This window comes from Parasteatoda tepidariorum, chromosome 5, assembly GCF_043381705.1.
Source record: "Parasteatoda tepidariorum isolate YZ-2023 chromosome 5, CAS_Ptep_4.0, whole genome shotgun sequence".
In the NCBI taxonomy this organism is placed as follows: Eukaryota; Metazoa; Arthropoda; class Arachnida; order Araneae; family Theridiidae; genus Parasteatoda; species Parasteatoda tepidariorum.
In genome coordinates this window covers 28,941,396-28,946,517 of record NC_092208.1, presented here as the reverse complement: position 1 = coordinate 28,946,517, position 5,122 = coordinate 28,941,396, and the positions used below count along the sequence as shown (strand labels likewise).

At 27.9% G+C, this 5,122-nt stretch overlaps 1 protein-coding gene across 3 annotated transcripts in view; it reads left to right on the top strand.

The window, feature by feature from the left end:
• Window positions 1–5,122, top strand: part of LOC107444296 (neural cell adhesion molecule 2) — a 765,139-nt gene that overhangs the window by 207,897 nt on the left and 552,120 nt on the right. The window contains exon 3 of one of the 3 annotated variants that reach the window (XM_071181215.1): window positions 1,287–1,326. The exons of the other annotated variants lie outside the window; for them this stretch is intronic. The gene's annotated coding sequence lies outside the window, so the exon portion shown is untranslated. The remainder of the gene's footprint in view (window positions 1–1,286; window positions 1,327–5,122) is intronic. 3 annotated transcript variants of the gene reach the window in all.

Genomic DNA, 5,122 nt, shown 5'->3' with positions numbered 1-5,122 from the left:
ACGAAGTCATCAGAAATATATATATATATATATATATATATATATGAATCCCTGTATACAGGTCCTTTACTTTTTACCGTAAAATCCACTTTTAACGGAACCAGTTACGAAACAAAAAATATGATATATCATTATTTTTATAGTAATAATCACTAAATCCCTTGAGTTAAAAAATATTTCTTTAAATTTACGGTATAATAATTTGCGGTAAAAATGGATTTTACGCATAATGCACCCAAACCGTAACCGTAATTGGTACCGTAATTTGATCAGGAATTTCTTTAGTGCATGAAATCTAATAATATATGTGTCGAAACTCCTTCGAAATCATGTATCATATTATCCTTGAAACTCCTTAGCCACGTAACTCAATAGTATTTTAGAGTCAGATGCAAAGACATGAAATCAATAAGCTTATGTATGTTTATAAAATTTTCTTAAAAAATCATTCTTATTGTCTCTCTCTAATAAAATCACTTTCTGTAGGATTTCTTTTTTTCTTATAATGTTAGTTTTTAATGCATTTGGCATTTTAATTAATGAATTTTTTATTCTCCCGCTTTTTTTGACAAATAGGGACTTTTATGAAAATTTTCTTTCTTTTATGTTCTTTTAACATTAATTCTTCAGATATATGATAATTGCTAATAGGCACTAAACACAGATAAATGAATCAAAAATAATGTTTTAATCCGCTTTTTGTGCTCAGATAGAGTTTTAATAGTCTTGTGGTCATTTGACGCTTTTTTAAGAACTTAATTTCATAATTTTTTCTTTAATTTTATTATGATTTTAAAATAATTGCATTATTTTTTATTTCTTCATTTATTACTGCTTCCTGTGCGTAGCCTATTAAACATACATAACATATTAAACATACATAACATATTAAACATACATAACATACATGGCCTATAAACATATTAAAACATACTACTATATAGACTACTATACTGACCGGAGAATTTCAAAAATTGTTAAGAACTACAACTCAAAAATTCTAATTACGATTATGTAACTATTAAAATATTAGTTCTAAATTATTTCGATTATTTCAGTCTCAATACCATACTCTTTGAATTAATAGCTGAGCGTTGTTTCGCTAAACACGGTCACCTTTAAAGAATAAAATAGAATAGTAAGCTTGAATAACATAATATATTTGAACTTCATTATGTGTGTGCTCATTTTGTTTAATGTGCAGCAATAGGTATGCATTAAATGAATAAATGTTTTTTTCTAACTATTATGTTTAAAGTATCAGTAACTAACTTATTTTTTTACAGGACTAAAAAAATAAATTTGATAGTTCTGATCATTGAAGAGGTAAGTAAATTTCTGCAAATTTTTCAATTTTAATATGCAAAAAAAAATTTGTATTAAAAACATCTATGTTTATTTCTTACTCATGATAATTAGTTTTTTAATCAGAAATTTTTTTGTAATAAGTAGTTGTGTAAAATTATGTTAATTTTTATAACAAAATAGCGCAGGTATAAATGTTTGCCAATCTCTGTATTAAGATATCCAGCATAAATCTAAATTTTGAAATAATATATAAAAAGTCGATTTAAAAAGACTTATTTAGTGTTTTGAACTGTATAGAATAAATCTTTTGAAATTTTGCAAAATTAAGCTTAGAATACATTTAGAAAATTAAATGTACGAATCTGCATATTATATCTTATCAAAGCGACTTTAATTATTTAAATTTATTTATCTTCTAATAGCTTTAGCAATACGATTTGCTTTAAATACTTCAGAGAAAATAAGCTTAGCGAGAGACCATTATGCCCAAAACCTAATGTTACGGAACTAAATAACGTGAGATAGAAACTATTCACGATAGAAATCTTTCGCATTTTCTTTTCTTCAACATACATCTAAATTTTAAGATAACAAATAAAGAATGTGAACAAAATTTTTAAAAAAATCCAGTGATTTAGATTGTTTACAACAGATATTTTTGCTTTTAATAAATTTAAGCTTATTTTGAAAATATTTACTGAAATTTAGGATTTTGTATAAAATATGTTTTCAAGGAAATTTTTATTCTCCACACTTATTTATCTCCTAATAATTTTAGTATTTGATTTGTTTTAAATACTTCGAAGAAAGAAAGGTTAAATAAAAAGATTTAAATATCCACATTTATTTATAATCTAATAATTTAATAATATAAGTTGCTTTCAATACTTCGAAGTGATGATAGCTTGAGATAGAAACTATTCACTGCACACTTCTTTCCTTTGTTAATTTTCTACTTTTTATATCTATTTTACGAAGTAATATATAAAAAGTTCGAGTAAATTAAAAACACCCAGTGTTTTTAAATTTGCTTACAAAAAGTATTTTTTATTTTAATAAAATTACGCTTATTTCCAATATATTTAGTGAAATATACTTTTCTACATATTATTTATTTTTTATCAAGCCAAGGCTAAACGACCACACGTATTTATCTTCTAATAATTTTAGAAATCTAATTTGTCTTAAATACATCAAAGAAAATAAGTTTAACAGGAAACCATTATGTCCTGAACCTAATGTTACGGAACTGAATAACTTGAGATAGGAACTATTCACGGTACACTTCTTTCCTTTGCCAATTTTCTACTTCAACGAGTAAAAATGTACTCCTTACGAAAAAAAAAAATTTTCAACCTTATAAAATACCTTTACCTCATAAATTTTATTCGAGCGAAAATGCTAACACTATAAACTGTAATAAACATAACACTAAAGAATTCTGTTGATTCAGATTTCTCTTCTTTAACTAACACCCTAAAAATGCCCCTCTTAAGCAACTTTAGCTAATTAACTGGCTCTTATATGTGTCATAGGGTGTTATAACTCATGCTTTAGCACTAATTATCGAGGTTTTGAAACAGGGTATTGTGTTCTAACGAAGGTAAGGAAACTCTCTTGGGGACTATACGATGTCCGGGGTACTCCAACTATGTTTCCTTAGACTCAGTACGTGTGTTTTACGAAGGGCATCAATCATGTTTTATCTCTCACCGGCTGCATTCGTGTCAGAAAAGTGCTTGTCCTGGGGGATTTTACACAAAATGTTGTGGCAAGCTATACCGTGGTAGTTATTATTTTACTTTAGAAATTCACACTACCTGTTTTTTTTTTGCTGTTGAAAAAAATGTCTATTTTTTGGTCTTTCAATTTATTTTCTTTAAAAATAAGTTTATTTTTGAAGGTTCTTTTTTTTCTTCAAAAAAATGGTGCTTCTATGATATAAAAGGCATAAGCAACGTTTCTGTGGGATTGTAATATCTCGTCGTGTATTTTAAAAGATATATGCGTATACTTATCAATAAGCATTGTCTGAAAATCATTATGCGCAATAAAGAACATTAAAATTTCATATGTTCGTTAACATTTTAAAAATGTTCAAAATTTATAACAAATCACTTTATAATAATCAAAATTATTTTTATAGTATTAAAGGTGTACAGCATGCATTGGTATTATACGTACGAGAATGTAAAGGAAAATGAGGATTTTATTATAGATATAGATATATATATATATATATACACTATTTGGAAGAAAGTGACGGGACACGACACTATAACGACGCAAACCCATATTTATTAAAATTAATAAGAGGTAGGGCCTCCTTGGCTGCGATCACAGCTGCAACCCTTCTGGACATGCTTTTTACTAAATTAGCCATAGTGGCAAGAGGAATAGCCTTCCAAATGTTTAACAGGAAATTCCATAGTTCATGCTTGCTTTTGGGGAGTGAGGTGCAGGCCCTCAATCGATGGTCCAATTCGTCCCAGAGAAGTTCAATTGGGTTAAGATCAGGTCTCTACGCTGGCCACTCCATGCGTTTAACGTTGTTGTTCGCATACCAATCAAGAGTCCTCTTTGCAACATGGGATCTTGCGTTGTCGTCTTGATACAAGCAATCATCCATACCGTACGTTGCTCACAAGGTAAGAAGGACATGATTGTCGAGAATATCACAGTATCCATCGGCATTCATCATACCATCAACCTTCACCAGTGGGCCAGCCCCATACCATCAATCCTCCTCCACCAAACTTTACAGTTGTCCCGTCACTTTCTTCCAGATAGTGTATATATATATATATATATATATATATATATACATAAAATTTTTAATAACGTGTTAATGTAATTAAACCTTAATTTTGAAAATGTTATTATAATTAAAAAACAGTAACTATCGCTTACCTCAGTAAAATTTTTTGAAAGTTTAAAATATAAATTAAATGTCGTTGAAGTAAGAAAATAATTTTTAATATTTACCTGCTTTTAATTTATTTATACTTGAGTGTGCGGAAATACGTATTGTATGCACTGAATCGGAGAATTTTCGGAACATGAAATTTTACAATTTTAATTCTGAAAGACCACTTCTTCCTTATTAGACAAATCATGGGATAAATTCCACTTAATCCAGGGATATCGTATAAGGATTCTTTCTGATGGAGAAGCAAATAAGGAATTGTTTCAATAAAAGATCGCAGTCACCATCTTTTCTTCTGGGTTATATTTAAAATTACAAATCTGAGAAGTTATACTTTAGTAGCTGAAACTCAGACGTAAATTGGCTTCCTTACTTATTTGATAAAGTGAAATAAAATAATTATGGAAATTGTATCTAAAATTATAAAATAAAATTGTTGTGATTAAACGTAACCAACATTTTTTTATAATATTATATATTGTGTGAAATTTACTTATCGCAAAGGACAGAGAAAAATTATATTTAACAAAATATGTTCCGTAGAGCCATTTAACGTAGCTTTTGCAATAATTCTTAATGTTTAGAAATAAATATGCGTCAGTTTACCTGAAGAAGCATTTTAGGTAAGCCAATGAATTGCATCTTTTTATGTTGTGGCAATGATCCAACTAGGTCAACGGACGCTTGTCCATTCAATAAAGAAGTAAGCGTTTATAAGTGGATCTTGGTGATATAAAAAAAATGCTCATATCAAATGCTTTATTTCGTCTGAGAGTTTTTTGGAATACTTGAAACATTCATAATATTAAAGTTGATAAATCAATTTCATTATTGTAAATAAATCTCTACATTTAGGCATTCATTATTTATTTTTGTTAATATATATAT